General features: G+C 36.5%; 1 protein-coding gene across 9 annotated transcripts in view; it reads left to right on the forward strand.

The window, feature by feature from the left end:
- Positions 1-23,396, forward strand: part of LOC141397412 (uncharacterized) — a 268,907-nt gene that overhangs the window by 16,272 nt on the left and 229,239 nt on the right. For 2 of the 9 annotated variants that reach the window (XM_073973565.1, XM_073973557.1), the window contains exons 1-3: positions 7,871-7,894; positions 7,974-9,077; positions 14,001-14,338. The exons of 2 other annotated variants lie outside the window; for them this stretch is intronic. The gene's annotated coding sequence lies outside the window, so the exon portion shown is untranslated. Of the gene's footprint in view, positions 1-7,870; positions 7,895-7,973; positions 9,078-9,697; positions 9,870-14,000; positions 14,339-23,396 lie in introns of those variants that run through there. 5 more of the 9 variants (XM_073973558.1, XM_073973559.1, XM_073973562.1 and 2 more) reach the window with 5 other exon arrangements.

The raw sequence follows: 23,396 nt of genomic DNA on the forward strand, positions 1-23,396 counted from the left end.
TCAAAATGCATGCTTGCGAATCAATTTTTAAATTAATCGAAAAATCAATACAAAATACATTCCATGAAATGTATATTTATCCACTACAAAGAACTAATGCAAAAGGTGTGCTTAAGAAGCAAATTAGACAGGATACTGTCTGCACCATGCCCTTGTAAAAATCAAGACTTCTTTCACGTAAAAAGATGTAGTCCGAATTCACTTGCACTCATGATTCAACTACTTCTTTGGCTACAAACATTTTGCTGGGTATGATCAAAAATGTGACTTCGACGATACCTGAAAGGATAGACTGATATAGTCCATTTTGGAAGTCAAACTAGTTGGTCGGCGTAAGATTTAGAGCTTTTGGACCAATCCTGTTATAACCATTGACTCACCCACGAAAAATACAATATCGCTGTAAACAAGAACTCAAGTGAATCGATCTATATTCGAACCTACTGTAGGTCTCGAAAAAGATTTTAGAGAAATATTTTGAAGTCTGGCAAGGGAAGTGTCCAAAATATTGCGAGATCCAAATTTTGGACAAAATCTGTAGATCTGTTCGAGAGTTATAATGGTTTGGGAAATTGCAGTCATGACATTGTTTTATAAGGAGACAATACAGTCAGTGAATTTCCCAATTTGAATTTCTATATCTCAAAAACAGTTTTCACTGCTATAACATTTTTTTAGTTCCATTTGGATAGGGCTTGTGGTTTTCCTGCAAAACGGTCAAAACCTGAAATACACTAAAAATGCGTTTTTTATTTTTTTCATCTATGAACCCAAGTGTAAGCTTCATTCGTTTAAAGTTGTTTCAAGAGCACCGTGATATACAATACAAATAACAGCAGATTTTAATACAATACCAAATAACCAAAGTTTGAGCATTAAATTCGTTTACGGTTGTTTTCAGCTACAAATACTGATAGGAAAAATTCAGATGGGCATGCTATTTATAGCAGATATTATGTGTGTTCGTTTACTCAAAATTTGTACAAATTGTTACTGGATGTTATTCGTTTGCTCTACAGGCCAATACAAAAGACCTTGGTCGTTTACAAGAAGTTACTGGACTTGTACAAATTTGTACAAATTATTGAGTAAACGAACACACCTATTATCACTTTATGATGCACAACAATAAATTTTTCTCCATTATTTTCTCCCACTATTTAGCAATAAGTTAATATAAAATAGGAATACAAAATATTAAGCCAGTAAATCAATTTTCTAATTGGTTTTCGAGATATACTCCACGTAAAACCCTTGATATGTCGTACATATTGTCCAATAGACACTTCATTTTATGTACTTCTAATCCGCACGATAATGAATTTGTAATCCTTTTGAATACGAATTCCAAAACACAGGCATGGCATAAGGAAGGAATTCAGTTTTACTGGAAGTTTCTCTCAAAGAGCGTACTCAAACAAAAAATTTTAAATATTTCTTCAGACAGCTTGTTGATAAAGTACATTTTCAGTACAGAACCTTCAGAACAATATCAGTTTTCATTTGAAATTTCAAAAAAAAAAACATTTTCTAGAGAAAAAAATCGGGCCCCCCGTGCCCCCCCCCCCCCCTGCGTACGTCCCTGCTTTGGGGGTAGAATAGGATGCAGTTCAAATTGCATCCAAAGCACATGTTTCGATGCTGTACTTTGGAAGCAGTTTAAAGTCACTCTTCGGAATGTGTTTTTATGCAGTTCAAAGATGCAATAAAAATGCAAGCCATTGCAAAATATCCCAGAATAAATAAAATGAATGTTTTATTTGTGTAAAACAAAAATATTACGAACTTTATTACATTAACACAAATTATGAAATTTCTTCATTAATTTCTTGTTGCAACAGTGTTTTGTATTATATGTTTGTATATTCTTTCTTCCGCTTATTCTGGCTCTGCGTCAATCTCCAGTTCGATGCGATGTAACCACAGATCCACAAGAGTAAGTTGAGTAGGTTTGGCGGGGCAGTTGAAAAGGTGCCGGATGTTGTGCGGGCCTGTGCCGCATGTTGGGCAGATGTTTTGCACAGTCCTGTCGATCCTTGCCCAATAGTAATTCAGACGGCTGCACCATTCCTAGCGTAGTTGAGCCAAAACTGCTCTGGTTTTTCGTGGCAGCTGACGCTCCTCAGCTGCGATGGATGGGGGATGTTCTCCGAGGACCTCATTCAAACTATAGCTGCTTATGGCATCTGCAACTGCGGCCGTATGAATGCTATTCAAAGACAAATTTTTTGATATGTTAACACGTTTTTCTGTTTTTGGAAATATTGATGTCGACGCGCATAGGGTTGTACAAGCTACTTATGTACTTGTAGGGACCTCTAACAACTGCTAATAAAATGTAACGAACGGAGTACCCTTTTCTCGACTCCGTTTGAACTGCATCCGGATGCAGTTAAAATGTGAGAAATAGATGTCAATAATTGGATTGCACCCGAATGCGTTTAAAATGTAAGGAATTGGAGTACATTTTTCACGACTCTGATTGAACTGGGATACTATGGTGGAGGGTATAAAAATGTTGATTTTAGTTTTTTTTTTTAACAAACCTTTATGCACGCGTCGCTTTTCTGATTCCTGGGATTGTACTGAGCAAAAAAGTCCACTACAGCATATGTCTACGGTGAAAATCGAGCCTCCCGATTTTGACTTGAAGTTTTTTATCCGCGTTTTTTGGATATTTTGACATATAACAGCTAAGGCATTGAGATTTTCGATCCAATATCGATTATACTCAATTTCAATGATTAATAGCTAATTTAATAACTATATGCTAAAACACATAAGAAACAAGTAAATAGGTGTCAGTCGGGTTGGCCGACATAAGTATACCCTCAGCCTGTGGGAATTGACGCACATTTTCCCAAAAAACGTATGTATTTAGGGGGTCCTCAGAATTTTGGGCGTATGAACAGTCTGATACAGTCCATTTTGGAGTATGTCTTATTTGGGGAGTCATTCCTCTCGATAGGACCATTATATCTGGAAACATGGACTTGCCCACGAAAAACATCATATCGCTGTAAATAGGGCTAATAGGAGTACCTTCGGTAAAATTTTCGAAAGGATTCTAGCACAGACCCTTAACCGCACTTTAACAAAAATGTTGATAATTTGTGTGGGTGGTACCCTAAGGAATGGACCCCACTTTTGAACATAAATTAAGTTTGGACAAAATATTTCGAGATCCAACGTTTGGGCCGAATCGGTTGCTCCGTTTATGAGATATTGCGTTTTTCATTTAAGCGAATATTAACGAACTTTTGTGGGGGAAGTGCCGGAAGGAGTGAACCTATAAGCACCATCTTCGAATTTCATCTAATATTCAAAGAAATATTACGATATGCAGGGTGTGGACCAACGCAGTATCCGGTTCGGGAGTTGTCATGCGCACCAGCCACTACACATGCTGGCCGTAGGGTTTTTCTTTTCAGTTTTCGTGTCATTTTCTCAAGAAGTATGGACTTGCCACTGAAAAAAACTTTTACCATCGTAATAGGGGCCTTGAGTGACAAGACAAATCAAAACGATTCGAGAGGAGGTCCTAACCTGCACTTTTCCAATTTTGGTGTGGTAGGTATACGAAGGAGATGACATATATAGTCCATATTAGCGGGTTTTTACAGCTATTAAGCCATTTTCTCAGGAAGTATGGACTTGCCCCTGAAAAAACTTGCACCCTCGTAGTGGGGGTATTTTTACAATAAAAACACTGCACTTTTCCGAAATTTTGTGTGGACCGATATAGTCCATATTGGAACTTTAATTATGTGTGGTAGAAATATTACGATGTGCAATTAATGGTCCCTTCCCTAATCCCTTCGAGATTTATCGTTCGCAAAATTTTTGCGAAAAATTTTGAACTTTTGTGGGGGAATTACCCGAGGGAGTGGGCAGATATGGTCTATTTTCGAACTTAAACCAAGTTTGGACAAAATATTACGAAAGGTAAATTTTGGACCAATTCGGTTAATCCGTTCGAGAGTTATCGTGCGCTCCAGCCAGCCAGACAGACGGACGGACATTGCTAAATCGACTCCATCGACTGACATTCTTGCCCGTATAAAAGAGTAGGGTATAAAAACTGCAATGAAAATCTAGTATGCAATCGGTTCGGAAACTTTTTAACGGTAGGAGAAAAATAATAATGCACTTCTTAATATTTTTCCATGCTCTATACGGCTATGTGGTGGTATTTTTGATATTTGTGAAAAATGCAGAGAAGATATAGCATCAGAAATAGAGGTGCATGGAGGTAAATGTATTTTTATACCCTCAGCTTCTATGCTAACGAGGGTATAACACTTTCATACGGGCAAAATGTGCCTCATCGAAATAATGGTCTTAGACCTCTAGTATGTTTGGCCGAAAAGTGTTTCAGACAATTTGGAGTTGATTTAGCCATGTCCGTCCGTCTGTTTGTCTGTCTGGCTGGCTGGAGCGCACGATAACTCTCGAAGGGATCAACCGATTCTGTCTAAAATTTGACTTTCGTAATATTTTGTCCAAACTTAGTTTAAGTTCGAAGATGGGTTATATCGTTCCACTCCTTCCGGTACCTCCCCCAAAAAATTCGGGAATGTTCGGAAAATTTGTGCGCATGATAACTCTTAAAGGAAGTAACCGATTTGGTCCATACTTTGCACACATACTACCAGACTAAGATGAGGTTCCAATATGGACTCGGTCCACTCCTTCGTGTACTTCCTACACAAAATTTCGGAAAAGTTCAGTTTAGGACCTGCTCTCGAATCGCTCTGATTTTTGTTGTAGCAACTTGTATTCACTGCCCCCATACGACGCTATACGTTTCATCAGGGGCAAGTGCATACTTCCTGAGAAAATAGCCTGAAAGATGCAAAAACCCCTATGACACCGTGGGTAGTGGTTAAAGCACAAGATAACTCTCGAACGGATCTGCCGATTAGGTCCAAAATTTGGCTTTCGTAATATTTGGTCCAAACTTAGTTTAAGTTCGAAGATGGGTTATATCGGTCCACTCCTTCCGGTACCTCCTCCACAAAAGTTCGAAAATGTTCGGAAAATTTGTGCGCACGATAACTCTTGAAAAGAGTAACCGATTTGATCCATACTTTGCACATCGTGAAATTTTTACCAGACTTAGATGAGGTTCCAATATGGACTCAATCGGTAAACTCCTTCGGGTACTTCCCACACAAAATTTCGGAAAAGTTCAGTTTAGGACCTGTCCCCCATACGAAGGTACAAATTTCATCAGGGGCAAGTCCATACTTCCTGAGAAAATAACCTGAAAGTTGAAAAAGCCCCTATGACACCATCTGTAGTGGTTGGAGCGCAAGATAATTCTCGAACGGATATGCGTATTCCGTCCAAAATTTGGCATTCGTAATATTGTGTCCAAACTTAGTTTAAGTTCGAAGATAAGCCATATCGGTCCACTCTTTCAGGTACCTCCCCCACAAAAGTTCAAAAATGTTGGGAAAAATTGTGTGCACGATAACTCTTGAAGGGAGTGGTCCATACTTTACACATGCTAATATATCTACCAGATATAGATCAGGTTCGAATATGGACTATATTTGTCCACTCCATCCGGTACCTCCCACACAAAATTTCGGATAAGTTCACTTTAAGACCTGCTATCGAATCACTTTCGCTGCCTCAATTACGATGACAAAAGTTTTTTCAGGGCAAGTCCATACTCCTTGAGAAAACAGTTCGAAGGGTGCAAAAACCCCCTATGGCACCCCTATGGCCTATGTCTTTCCATTCCTTTAAGTACCTCCTCCGCAAAACTTTTGAACTTTAATCCTAATCAACATTTTTGTCGGTTCATACGCCCAAAATTTTGAAACCCCCTTAAATACATACGTTTTTTGGAAAAAAGTGTTTCAATTTACACAGGCTGAGGGTATATCTCTGTCGGCAAAGCCGACTGATACTTTTTAACTTGTTTCTATGTAAATATCTATTGAACGGTAACAGATAAAGTCTCCAAGTGTTGTTCAAAGAAATGGGATGTCACAATGGGAGGCACAATGTTCGGTGTCACGAGTAAAAAAGGCAGGTAGGGAGAAGTAACGCCATACCATCCATCTATAAAGTTTCATATTGAAGCTTTATTTTTGAAATAATGTCCTTGATTACTTTCCATAGTAGGGTAATATCATGAAATTGCTGTAGCGGGTAACTCGATCTAAGAACGCCCAATTTCGTGAAATTTGTTCAATAAAATCACTCTAGTGTGGACCGGGACTTAGGTTTCAATATGGACTCAATCGGTTACCTCCCACACAAAATTTCGGAAAAGTGTAGTTTAAGACCTCCTCCCGAATCGGTTTGATTTCTGCTGTAACAACTTGTATTCGCTGTCCCCATAACGGCGATGCAAGTTTTTTCAGTGGCAAGTCCATACTTCCTGAGAAAATGGCCTGAAAGCTGTGGGTTCTGGGTTATGGCACCACGTGGATTGAGCGTGCGGTAACTCTCGAACGGATTAACCGATTCGATCCAAAATCGTAATATTTTGCCCAAAGTTAAATCAAGTTCTAATATGGGCCTTATAGATAAACTCCTTTGGTTACCTCCCCCACGATAACCCTCGAAGGCAGTAACCGATTTGGTCCATACTTTGGGCATCGAATATTTCTACGAGACATAGATCAGGTTAGAGTAAGGACTACATATGTCAACTCCTTCGGATACATCCCACAACAAATTTTGGAAAAGTGTAGGGTAGAACCTCCTCCCGAATAGTTTTGATTTTTCTCTCAACAGGTTGCATCCAAGGCCGATATTAACATGATACAAGTTTTTTCAGTGGCAAGTCCATATTTCTTGAGAAAATGGCCCGTAATCTGTAAAAAAAACCCACGACAACCCCCGAACTGAATACTGCGTTGGTCCACACTTTGCATATCGTAATGGAAAAGTTCAGGGTAGGACATCCTCTCAAATAGATTTGATTTTTCTCTCAAAAGGTTGCATTCAAGGCCTATATTACAATGGTACAAGTTTTTTCAGTGGCAAGTCCATATTTCTTGGGAAAATGGCCTGAATTCTGTACAAAAAACCCACGACAACTCCCGAACCGAATACTGCGTTGGTCCACACTTTGCATATCGTAATATTTCTTCGAATATTAGATGAAATTCGAAGATGGTGTATATAGGTCCACTCCGTCCGTTATCTCCCCCACAAAAGATGGAAAATATCCGCTAAAATGGTGAGCGCAATATCTCATAAACAGTGCAACCAATTTGGCCCAAAACTTTGGATCTCGGAAATATTTTGTTCAAACTTAGATTATGTTCAAAAGTGGGCCCTATTGGTCCATTCCTTAGGGTACCACCCACACAAATGAGCAATATTTTTGTTTAAGTGCGGTTAAGGGTCTGTGCGAGCATACTTTGGACATTTTTACCGAAGGTACTCCTAGTAGCCCTATTTACAGCGATATTATGTTTTTCGTGGGCAAGTCCATGTTTCCTGATATAATAGTCCTATCGAAAGGAATGACTCCCAAATAAGTCACACTTCCAAAATGGACTACGTCGGTCCATTCCTTTAGGAAAAATCCGCAAAACTTTTGAGATCTTAACCTAATCCATACCTTTGTTGGCAAGTTCATACGCCCAAAATTCTGAAGACCCGCTAAATACATACTTTTTTGGGAAATAGGTGTTTCAATGCACACAGGCTGAGGGTATACTTCTGTCGGCAAAGACTGACTGATACTTTTTACTTGTTTTTCGCTTTTTTAATCACAAATATGTATTTGTCATTTTCCTTGTGTGAAAACAAATTGTATGTTAAAGTTATAGGTTAGTTCGGTCCGGCCGAACATATTCCCTTCATACTTGTTTATTACATGATCAACGGTGTTATAATTACAGAATGGCGTAGAAAGCCACAGGTTGAGTATCGATATTTCAGTAACATTGCAAAAAACTAAATATTTATTTAACTTAAAAATTATCACACTCTTTTCTTAGTAATAGCAACGAACTGTTGTCCAGTATGGCATGGCTTATCGAACAAACAGAAAGAGGTGTGAGTTCAATAAAATAGATGACTTTAAACCGTAAATACAATAAAAGGACTAAAGGCGACCATAGGTGATCTGAAAAATGCAGCATAGCATTTGTTGACTTTTTACTACAAAAAGCCGGAGTTTAACATTTATGGCTTTATAACACCACCACACCAACAACAACAATTGTATTCCAGGCAAACAAACAAAATTCCCTCAGATTAAGATAGTGAGTGGTAAGAGTTCATTCTATCGAATGAATTGAAATGGAGAGGGAATGAGCGTCTGTTGTTTGCCGGAAAGAGAGCTAGTGAGAGAGTTTAAAAATTCTGAGTTTATCCCAATTAGAGTTAAAATGCGGCATAACAGTTATATGGGGTTCATTCGGTTCATCCATAGAATGAACACCAAAGTGAACACACACCGATAAAGAAAAACGTAAACAAAACACACACACAATCGCACAACTGGCCGGCATACAACAATGGAAAAGTATCTGAAAGATACTTCACAGACGATGATGAACACGAACAAACACCACCAATACACACGACCACCATCATTGTTGTATTGTTTAGTTCGAGCTGTTTAGTTATTGACGAGAACTTGATGATGGTGGTTGGTTGTCAAGCCATTTCCGAATGAAGTAAAAGCAAGCCGTTGCTATACACCACAACAACTAATTTTCTTTTATTTGAAAAATTATTTACATGTTTTGTTGTTGTTTTTGTGCAATTTTTATTTTGTAGTAAACAAAGAAAAGATAAATTAAATGTTAAATTGTGCAAATTTGCAATTTGATTGCGTAAAGAAGCAAATGTGCGGAATAATCATCCAGGTGTAGCAGCAAAAATTGAAAAACGTGTTGCGAAGTAACGAAAATTTTGGTTTCAACAAAAAAGAAAATAGTGGTGGTTAAATGGCATTTGTGGAACCATTATAATATAAAAAAATTGAAATTTGTGTGTCCCTTTTTAAATGGGGTTGATACTTAGATCAAGGTGATAATAATTACAACAACAACAAAAGTTAACCGTGGTTTAATTGTTCCGAAACAAGAATTAAGGTAAATTTCACAATGCTGCTTCTGCGGTTATTGTCATTTGATGGCAATTTTGGATTTCATTCCTCCATGTGACAGTTTTGACAATTCAACAATTGAAACGCGTGTTTTGTTCAAAATATAAAATAAACAAAAAAAATCTCACTTAATTGAAGTGATGTTAGTGTTTGAAAGTAAACCACATTTAATTACTTCTCTAGAATTATTCCAAATGGTGTGAACCACAACAGTTTGTGTAAAATTGTTAACCGAAAAGTAAAGAATAATTAAGAAAAAATTTAACTATGTTGTAAAGTGTAGTGAACATCCTATAATAAAAAATGAGTTTTAATTACAAACCGCTAATGGAATAGAAGATGAGATTGTTTTGAATGAGATATCACAATTAAAAATACAAAAATAACTAAAACGTTTAATTGAATTTCAAGAAATGTGATAAAAAATACTATTCTTAAAAAATTGTGTTGCTTTCTATAGCAGTTGTAAAAATTTAAACATTCTCTGTGTACTTTTATTTGTGAACTAAAATAAAAGAAGATGAAAAAGTAGCTAAATTTGATGTATAATAAACATAAAATAAAAAAACGAAATAAAATAAAACTATTACATCTTTTGCAAATTATTGCTAATGTTTGATCCTGCTTTAAACCTTTAAACCACTAGAATCGGAATCAAAAATTTCACAGAAACATACAAATTGCGGGATAAATAAAATCGAAGCTATTTACCTACGGAATTAATTGGATAACTATCATAAAATTCGGGTAACATTCCCATATTGCACAATTCACTTCTGTAAGAGTCTTCTTCTCCTAAAATATCGTATATCTGGAATTGGTTTTGAAGTAATTTAATATCGTGTTACACTTTCAAATTGAAGTTTGTGGGAACTTTCTATATTAGAATACCTTTTTAAAACACATAAAGCAATGTCGGCTATACTTTTCCAGGAGGAATGTATTTCTGATAAAAATATTTGTAATAATTTGAAGAAATGTTGAACAGTTGTGAGAATATACAATTTTTGCTAGATAGACATAGACATTTTCGGCCGATTTCACGTTTTTGCTGCACAAAACACGCTATACATAAATATGTCCGATTTCGATGAAATTTGGAATGTGTGACTGAATTCAGTCTAGAAATAAATATGCCAAATTATATCGAAATCGGTTAGGATTTGGATATAGGTCCCATAGATATTTTCGGCCGGTTTCACGTTTTTGCTGCACAAAACACGCTATATATATATATATCCGATTTCGATGAAATTTGGAATGTGTGACTGAATTCGGTCTTGTAATAAGTATACAATATTATATCGAAATCAGTTCAGATTTATATACATATATCTCCAATATATATATTACACATTTACAGTGGTGTGGGGTATCATATAGTCGGCCCCACCCGACTTGATCCTTTTCTTACTGGTTGCAAATGCGATTTTCTACTTTCATTGTCATTTCTGTTGAAATACCCCTCACAGAAGTGGAGATATTCAGAAAAGAATACAACTTTAATTTTTCCTCCACATAAATTGTTATCCCATTCCGACCCCTGAAATTAACCAAAAGCAATAGTCTCCTTTCTCTCTGGGACCCCGCGATCGGATCAAAATTGCAACCTTACCAAGTTTTAGATGGACGGACACACATAGCCACCTAAGTTGTTTGCCCATTCGGAACCCTTAATATTATCTGACTACCATTTCGTTGTCTTAGGTAAGTGAGAATATATTCCTACAGTACGTCCTCTTCGCCTTCGCTAACCGATTTGTACAGCTAGTTCAACCGGCGAAAACGTTATCAGTGAATATGGTGGTCGGTGTTCCATCTTCTATATATTAACGTACCCTAAGAAGGAAAACCACAAAAAAGAAGTACTCTATTGAAGGAGTCTATAGATAAAATACCTACCCAGCAAAAATACTCATTACAAAACCCCCTTTTAACCCATTATTTTAACAAGGGCATGTCGCACGAAATGAGTAGTTATTTTCTGGTCACTTACATAACTAGTTAAATAAGCAGTTAAAGGTAGCGACTACTTATTTAAGTGGTCGATACATGCCCTACATGCCCTTATTAAAATAATGGGTTAGTAGGGGGTTTTGTAATGAGTATTTTTGCTATGTACTTAGGTTTAGTCTTCATTAGATAGAAGATCTCACAAAGTAGTCTTGGTTAGTTACAAGAGTTCTTCTAAGGTAGAAGGTTGCTCTAATTGGGTCTTTTGAGGTTGGAAGAGCTTCAAAAGGGGCTAATGTACATGAAAGACCTTGTAAGAGGATATTCTGTACAAAGAAGACCTACTTAGGGGTTGTCTTATGTTGAAACCTCCAAAAAATCGACTATGATCACAGGATCTCCTAAAAATACCTCTCATATAGTTAGAGTCTTTTAACAAGGATGACTTTCTAGACCATTGTTGGAAAATCCCCTAAAGGGACTTCTTACATTGGGAGACTTCCAAACGGAATCTTCTAGTTGGAAAATCACCTAAAGCGATCATCTATAGTTGGTTGAGTAAACGGATATTGTAAGTTGGAGGACCTCCAAACGGAATCATCTATTGTTGGAAAATCTCAAAAACAGATTCCTCAATAGTTGGAAAACCTTAGGAGGTTGGCGAGGTGGATTTTCTATAGGGGTCTCTTATAGTCGGAAAATCTCCTAAAGGGGACTTCATACAAACAGAATCTTCTAGTTGCAAAATCACCAAAAGCGATCATCTATAGTGGATAGAGTAATCGAATCTTCTACAGTAGGAGGACCTCCAAATCCCCAAAAAAAGGCCTCAATATTTGGGAAACCTCCTAATGGTGTTTTCCATAATTGGTACATAGAAGATCTCTTAATAAAGTCTTCTATTGATGGAAGACCTCCTAAAGGATTTTCTATGGATAGAAGAATTCCTAAGAGCGTCGTCTATGACCACCTAAGGAATTTTTTTATGGATAGCAGACCTCATAAAGGAGTCATTTATGGTTAGAAGGAAAGGCTAGTTCCATGGGATTCTCCAGTTGAGATTTTTCATGGATTTTTGTTTTACTGTCAACCAGGCTCAACCGTTTTTAATCCGCTAGAACCCTTACTTCGCCTAACACACCGGCATTAGAGGATCTCTAACTCGTAGAAGATTACTATGTAGATAACACTTAGTCGGACACAATTTCCCCCACTCAACATTTCCAGAATAATGAGGGAAAGATATCGCTCCTACCCCCATTATTATAAGTCTTCTTTTGTTATAGTTTGGATTTACCGAACAGGTTTATAGCGTTTCGGTTAACTTTAAGTTAAAAGTGATGATTCAATTTCAAGGATGAGCTTCTTGTCATTAACTTTCAATGTGAACATTGTATTTTTAATGCCTCCAAATTAGTTTATTTTGCATTTTCAAATCCATCAGATAGTAAAAGAACACATGTAATAATGGCCCTTAGTCTGTTATCCCTGATATGGAATAGAGCTATAGAAGTTCTTCTATTTATAGAAGATATATAGAAGTTTTTCTATCTTTTAAATAGCTATAAAAGCTCTTCTATCTTTAGAGGAGCTGTAGAAGCTCTTCAAGAGCTGAAAAAGCTTTACATCAATAGAAGAGATTTGTAAGCTCTGTTTTTACAATGTACACTAGTGAAAGAGCTTTAGGAGTTCGTCTATATAAATGAATGTTCTTTTATTGATAGAAGAGTACAAGGCTATAGAAAATCTTTAAAATCTTCTAGAAGACCTATATGTTTATCGAGGAGCTATATGAGTTCATTAATTAATGTTATAAAAAGTCTTCTGTATATGAAAGAGCTACGAACGTTTATGAGTTAGTTAGTCTATAGAAGAGCTTATGAAACTATTGTATCTATAGAATCAAGTTCTAGTAAAGCTGTTGTAACCATTAATAATCTGGTAAAAATCTGGAAGAGCTATTGAAATTATTACTTCTATAGATAAGGCACTGAAGATGTATAGGACTTTTTCTAGCTATAAAATATTGTTTCATTTTTTAACATCTTCTAACACCTTGAGCTAGCCCTATAAGTTGAGTTGGGGTTTTAAATGTCTATGGGGAGCTTGTGTCTGTGGGAAGCTCGGGAGAAAAACAGTTTGGCTACCCAGCAAAATGTTCGATGCCAAAGATGCCATTCAATCATGGGTGAAAGTGATCTGGCATGTCATCTTTTTAGCATCTTCATCGATGAATTTTATATGAGCGTGGACCCCAAAAGATGCTGTTCATTTTTGGATCCAAAGCATGTCATTTACACCAAAGCTTTGACATGTCATTTTCACCAACCCTTTGCAATGGCATTGTCATTACGACGAGAGTTTTAACAACTTTGGTTGTAAATAATTTAGAAAATATATTTAGAAAAATGTGTATAAATAAAAGCACAAAATTCATCTCCATTGGATCGATGGAATGGGTTCAAATGCTAATGAAAAGATCGGATCTTTCACGACTTCCTTTGCATGGGTTCAAATCCTGATAAAAAGATCGGATCGTTCGCGACTTTTGTTGCATTGGTTCAAATGCTAATGAAAAGATCGGTGAAATCATGCATCGCATGGAACCGCTTCCTTCAAATTTAGCTGGATAGATACGAGCTTCTCTCAACAGAACAGTTATATAGGGTTTAGAAAATTCGGAGTTTTCCGAAGCTCCTCATTGGCTAATTTGCAAATTTATTCCTTAGAGAAGAGGCACTAGTTATCCAGAATATCTTCTAGATTCTTCAAAGAAATACCAGGCTTTTCACCTTACCCCCAAAAATATTGATATATGTATGTAGTAATAAACTTACCTTAATTGCTATGACCGTTGAATATACAAAAATATTTAAAATTCAATATCAACAGTGATCTTTTGTAAATGATTTTAGTGGTTTAAAGGGTTTAAATTTATAATAAAAATTCATTCCAGGAATACCTAAAAATAAACCACCAGCAATAACAAAAACGCCATACAAGTTTCGTTTTTGGTCTTATCATTTCAAAATTGTGACAAAGATATTTTGCAATTGTGTTAAAACAGAAATCTACAAAAAGAGTGACAAAAAATAATATCTAAAAAGAATTCCCCTTAAAAAACACAGTTCTTTACCATTATTTTTTCTCGAAAGAAAGCCAACTCAAACAGCACAACAACCAACAACGTTAACAGAGGAACCGTACCAACCAACAACCGAACCAACCGTTATCAGTTCAAATAGAGAGATAGACATACAAACATACATGAACATTTAAACAGCAATCATCAAGGTAAATATATACTTATACTTAAAGATATGCCCTGCAAATGTTATATGGACGGACATACCGACAGACCGACGGACGGACGTTGGAGGTACACACAGAGACGTTTATTTCCACAATAATCATAAGGGAGAGAAACATGAAAAAGAGTCAAACAAACCACAAATAAATGCCAAACAACCCAACGAACTTTTTTCATTGGGAAACATTATATTCGTAAGAGACAATGCCAGAAGGACGCTTAAAGAAACTTTTTTAAATTAATTAATTTAATTTAGTGGCATAGCCTAATATAGGGCGACAAAGATGCACAACACAGCATTACATAATATATTCCAGGTGTTGGAACAAGTGTTAAGGCATTTTCTAGGTAATCCTTTTACAACATATCGCAATGTTAAATATCATATGGTGAATATTAAATTATATGTATGCATATCATAATACTCGTTGACGATAATTTATTAAAACGTAAAGATAGAATTTTATCTATATCCAAAAATGTTTGTAGGGTATTCACCAATGAAGCTATCTTCGACTGTGTTCTTGACTTTTTCCTCTTCCACTTTTGATTGTTGTATCTATTCAAACGTTTTATAAAATACATCATTGATGCATTATGCTCATTGTTGTTGTTGCTGCTAAATATTGAAATCACATTACCAACACAACACTGTATGGAAATGCAACAAATGAAAAATAAATATTATAAACAACGCTTACCTACATACATACGTACATACATGAATACCGTCATGAACTCGCTCTCCAAAGATCGTGAAACACTTGTGTCTTGTCTAAACAATTCACATTTCGATGATTGCACGACGGTCGACCATGAGGAGGAGTTTTGCGGCTGGTTATTTGAACAAAACTAAAAATACTTTTTGCCGAATGCCACCAAATAATTACAATGAGTATTGTAACGTGGTTAAAAAATACAACCAATTTTCCACAAAATATCCGGAGAGGACAAGTATAAGATATTTTTATGTCACATATGGTAGTGCGATTCTATTTTAGAAAAAATAAGGAGGACACATATGGACAGAAGGCATCTAAACGGATCCTTTGGTGGATATAAGATAGCCTAAAAGCCATATATGAAGAGAATATCTCCAATAGCAGGCCACTATGGATTGCAGATTTCCTTCTTCGCATACAACACATCCTTAAGGAGTTTCCTTTGAATAGGAGATCTCCTATAGGATTCTTCTATGGATAGAAAACCTCCTACAGAAGTCTTCTATGGACAGAAGACCTTCTGGAAGAGTCTTCTATGAACAGAAAACCTCCTAGAGGAGTCTTCCATGGATAGAAGATTTCCTACATGAGTGTTCTATGGATAGATGACCTAAAACAGGAGACTTCAATGGATAGAAGTCCTCCTGACTTCTATAGATAGAAGAGTTCCTACAGGAGTCTTCTATGGGTGGACGATCACCTAAAGCAGTCTTTTATGGATAGACGACCTCCTACATGAGTCTAGTATGGATAGACGAGGAACTAGTGCCATCTTTTATGGATAGAAGACCTCCTACAAGTATCTTCTATGGATTGAAGAATGATGAGAGGACCTTTTAAAGAAGTCTGGTATGGTGAAAAGACCTCCTAAGGAGCCTTCTCTGAATAAAAGACCTCTTAAAGGTGTCTTCTTGGGTGCCACCGTGGTGCAATGGTATGCACACCCGCCTTGTACGCAGAAGGTTGTGGGTTCGATTCCCCGGCTAGGCAACATCAAATTTTCAACGGTGGCAAAATACCCCTCAGCAATGTTGGCGACATTTCCTGAGTATTTCAGTCATGTAAAACTTCTCTACAAGTGGTGTCGTAGGACACGCAGTTCGGACTCGGCCATAAACTGTAGGTCCCATATCATTGAGCTATTATGAATCTTGGTGCACTCATTGGTGAGAGAAGTCTCCCTTGTCCCGCCTGGGATGTTTGTGGAACAATTAAAGGTGTCTTCTATGGGCAAAAGACCTACTAAAGGGGTCTCCTATAAATAGAAGACCTCCTAAAGTAGTCTTCCTTGAATAGAAGACCTCCTAAAGAAGTTTTCCTTGAATAGAAGAACTCCTAAAGAAGTCTTAATAATATAAGACCTCCTAAAGAAGTCTTGTGCGAATAGAAGACACAAAACATTAGCCTTCTATGAACAGAAGACCTCCCAAAGAAGTGTTCTACGGATAGAAGGCCTCCTACAGAAGCCTTCTACGGACCTAGAGGAGTCTTTTATGAATAGAAGACCACCTGCAGGTATCTTGTATGGATTGAAGACCCTCCTAAAGGAGTACTTAATGAATAGGATACCTCCATTAGGTTTCTTTCTACCACCTAAAGAGTCTTCTATGCGGTTAAGTTTGGAGTCTTAAAGGAGTCTTTTATGGGTAGAAGACCTCCTGAAGTAGTCTGCTCTGAATAGAAGACCTCCAATAAGAAGTATTTTATGGACTGAGAACCTCCTAAGGGAGCTTTTTAAGAACAGAAGACCCCCTAAGGGGGCCTTCTATGAATACAAAACCTCTTAAAGGGATCTTCTATGGATGGAAGACCTCCTAAAGAAGTCTTCCATGGATAAAAGACCTTCTGAAGGAGTCTCCTATGGCTAAAAGAGCATCAAAAGGAGTCTTCTATGTTTAGAAGATATCATAAAGTAGTCTTCTATGGTTTAGAAGATATCATAAAGTAGTCTTCTATGGTCAGAAGATCTACTAAAGGAGCCGTCTATGGTTAGAAGACCTACTAAGGAAGTCTTCTTTGGAAGTCTTTTATGGAAAGATGACCTCCTAAAGGAGTCATCTATGGACAGTAGACCTCCTAAAATAGTATTTTATGGATAGAAGGACCCATACTACGGGGGTCTTTTATGGATAATAAACCTCCTTAAGAGTGCTTCTATGGATAGAAGACCTCCTAAAAACATTCTTTATGCATATAACACCTCCTAAGTGAGTCTGCAATAGATAGAAAACCTCCTACAGGAGTCTTCCAGCTATATATGATTTCCTAAAGAAGTCATTTATGGATATAAGACCTCCAAAGGCAGATTCTGAATATAAAGATGTATTCTGTAGATAAAATACTTCGTAAAGGAGCATAAGACGTCTTAAAGGAATCATCTATAGGTTGAATGCCTCATAAAATGTCTTCTCTAGATAGAAGATTTTCCAAAAGGAAAATTCTGCGAATTAAGATGTTCTAAAGAAATTTTCTATAGGTAGGAAACTAATAAGAAATATTCTATATAGGGTCCCCTTAAGGACCTAGGGGTTCGCTAATAACAGACCGGAATGAGGAAACAGATCTCTCCATTAGCAGCGAAAATGCTACTTCCTGCTAAATATAATGTCTGGTTCAGGATATCGAGGTGAAGACGTTTCTGTTATTTTCAACATTTCGGTACAGCTTTCATTTGATGTGGTGCCGCATTCTCAACCGCTTTCTGAGATCTATAAAACATCGGCGAACGAAACTAAAAGGAAAGTGAAGGTCTATACTGTGTTTATACGAATTGGTGCAAACCGAAAATATTTGGAGTCTTCATGGAGGGCGGTGTTTAAGACCACTTTAGGTAATTTCAAAAGACGGTTACAGGGGCAATATATCCGTCTGGTGTAGCATATTTATTGTTGTCAAGACTAGAATCTAATGAAACCCCTCGACTTCACAATCCATTCATACTCATTTCACGAATGGACTATTAACTAACTGAAATGAAGAAATGAGTTAGTTCGTTCGTCTAGTCCAATAATGGAATCTCGTTATAAGTGAAATTATTTTCAGGAGAGAAGAGCGGATTAACGAAACTGCGGACCTCAGTTTCCCAGTAATGCGGTAATTATGGAACATTGGATTAGTTGACAGTTGTAATATTCTGCCGAATCGAAATGAATTCAAGGCAACACTCCCCGTTCTATTATAATTCCTCCAGTCATGAAGTATTCTCTAATTTTGTTTGTCTGGTGTTTTTATAGACAGCAATGAGGTCTCAAATATGTTATGGTAGGACGGCACTTGATGTGTGGTTCATGAAAGGTCTATTTATTTTTAAGGCTTCACCGAAATGAGCAAATGGCCTAGTTCAATCAAAGTTAGTTGTTCCTTTTTGTTCAACTTTGGACATAAGGCGATCTAATCTTTACTTAAGTAGCGGCTGATTGCAGCTCTATACCGTTTGGAAAGTTAGTGAAATAGAAATCCGTTATCGATGAAACTTACGAACCAAACTGATGTCGAAAGGGGATGATGTCAGTGAAAGGGGATATATTATTGAGTGAACGAAGAAACTCAAATTTCACGTAATTATTATCATACCTAATGTTGGGGATTAACAACCTATTAGATTTGGTGTATGCTCAAAACCACAAGTGTGTGGTTCAGAAGATACATTTTCCGTTCTATACCATCATTTGTGTATATGAATTTTATTTGGAAAAGCTTATTCGCTGTTTTCTTTTTTTTCGATTTTCCTGAACTCTCTATACAGCTCGCTTTCCAAAGACGCTTTCAATACTTTATAATTAAAAGCTCCCTCTTAATTGATTAACACTTTTCAAAATAATCGAAACTCTTATCAGATTTCTTAATAGAATTTGTAACCCCTCCCATTTCCAAACACTGTGCTGCGTCGCATTTTATTTGTTCTTTTGCTTAGCAAAGCCCAGTGTTTATATTGCACCAAAACATAAATTCCTCGAGCGAATACCAAACAAAACCAAGTCAGAGGTTTTCTAAAGCAAACAACAACAAGAATAACGAAAAACTGAATTACTTTTATTTACAATTTCGTTTTCTCCATCATTCATTAGAGCAGTGCTACAAAAAGCATTGTTACATGCCGACTGGTGGAAAAAATCTCTCACTCTCTCTATTTGGGTTAACCAAATTAATTAAAATGAAATCTATTTTGTTAATCTCAGAAATTGAAACTAAAATTAGGTCAAATTACATTTGAAATAGTCGAAAAAGAGGTCGAAATGTTTGGAATATAATCCTTAAACGTATTACGACGACGCATCGGTGTAATCAGTAGCAAAAAAGGCAAAAAAATGTTTTCTATTTTTTCGCACTTATTTTCTAACACGACTTACTGCTACTTCTGCTGGTGGCTGTGGATGGCTGTAAAACATCTGTTAGCATTTGGTTTGAAGCGGCAAATACACATTTCTAAAAATAATGTATGGTTTGGTTGTTGTTGCTTAGAAGGCTATCCATTGTAATCTATGGATGGATGACTCCATCAATTTCCAATGGATAACTGAATTGGGTATGCAATTGGAAAATCTCTATAATCCCTTGTTACACAGCCAGCCGCCCGCCCTTGTGTTGCGTTTTACTCACTCATCATTTCCCGATAAAAATGAAAGGAATCTTTTGGTGTTGCTTGCTGATTGGTGTGTTTAGCTAAAAGTGACAGCTGACAACTAACATCAACATCTTGTAGCGCTTATTCGGGGCATTAAGGAAACAATTTACAAGTCGTGTGTCGATGACAATGTTGTTATTCTATGTAGAAAAGAGAAATTGAATGCGTTAAAGAAAATAATTACACATACTTTGTAAGCTATGGATCATTATAAACTGTGTGTAGCAGCTTAGAGTGTATTACATTTAGAAATAAATAAATAAAATACATAATATGGAAACCATTAATATGGAAATGTATAATAACATTTTTGTATAGGAAATGTGAGAAAGAACTTTAGTTTCGAAGTGGAGACTACCAACGTGCAAAAAATTCATTTCGGGGCGGCCCGGCCCACAAGACCAAATATAACTATTTGGAAGCATGTATGAAACATATTCATTTCCGGTGAGAGGGCAGACCCCCCATAATCAATGAACATAATAAATAATAATAAACAAATAAATAACTTCAAGTTCAGCTGGTCCGAACTTTTAATATCCACCATAGTTAGGAATGTACCGATCTCCACAACTAGTAGTGACTACTGAACCCTGTGTATATTACAAATGTTGATTAAAACTTCAAAATACTTTAAATTGGTCGGTACCGTTATACAAGAGCTATATCCTATGGTCGAAAATGTAGATAACAATAATCAAAATACATGAAAGCGGACGATACTTTTACAGCTACAGCTACTCCCAAACGTGGACTTATGTCCACAATCTTTGGTGGAGAAGATTTTGACCGCTTCGAACTTTAAATTCCCCCGCAAACGTAGATAAAAAACTTAAAATACCTGTTTTGACGACTTAAATGTCGATAAAAACTTCAAATATTCGAAATCGGGGGTATCGTTATATGGGAGATACTTGAAAACGTGGGCCGATTTAGCCCATCTTCAAACTTGTCCTACCTGCAAAGATATGCGCATATGTGCAAAATTTTAGCGCCATATATCAATTATTCTGGATTCTAGAGTGATTCTCACGGACGGACAAGCTTATATCCACTCAGAAAATAAATAAACACCATACATCTGACGTCAATAGAGGTTTTTTTTTCAGGAATTATGAACTTGCCGCCGAAAAAAGTATACTGTCGTAACTAGGGCCTCATACACAACAAGTTGTCATAAATTTAAATACGATCCCAACATGCATTCTTTCCTAAATTTGTGTGAGAGGTACCCGATGTAGTCAATATTCGGACATAATCCGAGTCTGCAGGAAATTATACTATGTACTATACACTGAACCCCGGTTATTTACCGGGGTTATTGCTTAACTGCCTTTCCCGTGTAATCTGAATCTACCTCACGATCTGAATCCCTAGAGTTTTTTATATAAATGAGCTCAAACTATCCTGCTTAACTACTTTTCTATAAGTACCCAATTCGGATATTTGCCCGTCAAATATTTCTCCAAAACTAACATTTAATAATACTTTTCTCAGTTTATTACCCGCACTGATGTATTTCTGGGATAATCAATTTCGATATCTACCTGAAGATGTCCAGTGCTTAGTTATGCTCACTGATTACTAAATTTCTTATTGGTTAAAAAATATAACATATATATTTTTTGACTTGAAATGAACCATTTTACTATACACCGTTTGGGTTTTTGACGATTATGTTCTAATTTTTGTAAGTCTGAGATGAGATTTTTATAACTACCCATATGAGGTAGTTATGCGGGATCTTCGTAACTGCCTTTCTCGCATAATTGCCTCATTTTTTGGAATTTTATGAGAGGTAGTTAGCCGGGGTGTAGTGTATTTGGGACAAATCTGTTTCTTCATTCGAGGGTTATCTTAGATACTACCCAGCCTTGTTGGTGTCGGTAGGTTTTTTGGAGTTTTTGGGCAATTATCTCAGGAAGTATGGACTAGCCCCCGAAAAAAATTGTCCCTCGTAACATGGTTAAAGGGTTACAAAACGATCCGAGACCAGCTGTTAAACTGTTCTTTTCCAAATTTCGTGTGGAAGGTAAACGAAGGAGGAGTATACCGATTTAGTCCATATTCAAAACCTGAGCTGTGTCTGGAAGTAAAATTACGATATGCAAAATTATAACCAATTCTGTTACTCCCTAAACGAAGATATTCGGCCGATCTTCGAACTTAAACTAAATTAGAACAAAATGTTACGGTGGCCATAATTTGAACCAAATCGGTTGATCCATTCGAGAGTTATCGTGACATGTCTATCAAAGCCTAAAGGCTGAGGGTATAATCATCTCTTAAGGATACTAAAAAGAAATCTTCATAGACCTCCCAAAGGGGTCTTTAATTGATACAAGTCCTCCGAAAGGTTTTTCTATTGGTAGATGATGTTCCAAAAGATACCTTTGTAGACAATTTATCTCTCAAATGGTCTTAAAATGTAGAGGGACATCTGCCAAAGCGGTCTTCTACCAATAAAACTCTTTCTAGAGGGGCCTTATCTAAATATAAGATATTCTAAGAGGGTCTTATAGTGAAGTAGAATACCTTTCCAAAGGGTATTGCATATAAGAAGTCATCTCAAATTGATATTTTATTGATTGAAGTCCTCTATTAGTATTTTACAAATCGAAGATCTCCCAATGAAATCTTTTACAGATGGAAGACCTGCCAAAGGAACATAGTATATATAGAAGACATCTTCAATGAGGACTTCTATAAGCAGATTACCCCTTAAAGGGACATTTTATAAGCAGAAGATTTCCCAAAAGGAAATACAGAAGGTTTCTCAACTGGGTCTCTCAAAGAGATCTTCTACGTCCCAAGGCCTTTCTAAAGAAGGGTCCTCTATTAAAAAGGATAAATTCCAATGCGGTTTTCTTCAAATATAAGACTTCAAAACGATAACTTCTATGAAAGAAAGACCTCGAAAAAAGTCTTCTACAAATAGTATAAACCCAAAAAGATAATATATTTAACAGAAGGCCTCCTCTATAAAGGGCTCCCCTATTGTGTTTTACATATAGAATAGCAGACCTTCCAAAGACGTTTTCTTTATATTGGAGATCTCATAGCAAATTGTAATTACTTTAGAGGAACGCCGAAAAATGATTTTACCACAGACCTCGTCAGGGGTCTTCTGTAAATTAGGCCATTAATTTACAGATGTTTTATACAGTCGAAATCGCTTATAAATTCGTCGTTCATAACGTCATATCGCTTATAATGACGAAATCCTAAAGTCCCGAATTTCTGCCTTTTATATATCACACAAATAAATATCGCTCATAACGTCATCGCTTATAATGTCATATCGTCGATTTTTGTAAAATATTTGAAATTTGCTATCGGTTATAACGTCGAACCATGCGGAGAAAATATTTTGTTGAAGGTATACTTTTGCATACTCAAACAACTACAAAATATCAAACATGTTCGAAGACGGGCTTGGACAACTGAATTACGACTCACATGTAGGCGGTCTCAAGTCAATTAAGCTAGAAGTTCTGCCGCCCAATGTCACATGTGTTTTGCAACCCATGGACCAAGGTGTAATAAATGCATTAAAATCGCATTGCCGGAATCGGCAAATATCCACTATCTGAGTTCAATTTAATAATTAATTCCAACATAACAACAACCATATCCTATATTAACGTAATATATCTGCTGAAGAATGAATTTAATATCGTTAATTTTTATTATTTT

This window comes from Musca autumnalis, unplaced genomic scaffold (assembly GCF_047663935.1).
Source record: "Musca autumnalis isolate F117 unplaced genomic scaffold, ASM4766393v1 scaffold_3, whole genome shotgun sequence".
Lineage (NCBI taxonomy): Eukaryota > Metazoa > Arthropoda > Insecta > Diptera > Muscidae > Musca > Musca autumnalis.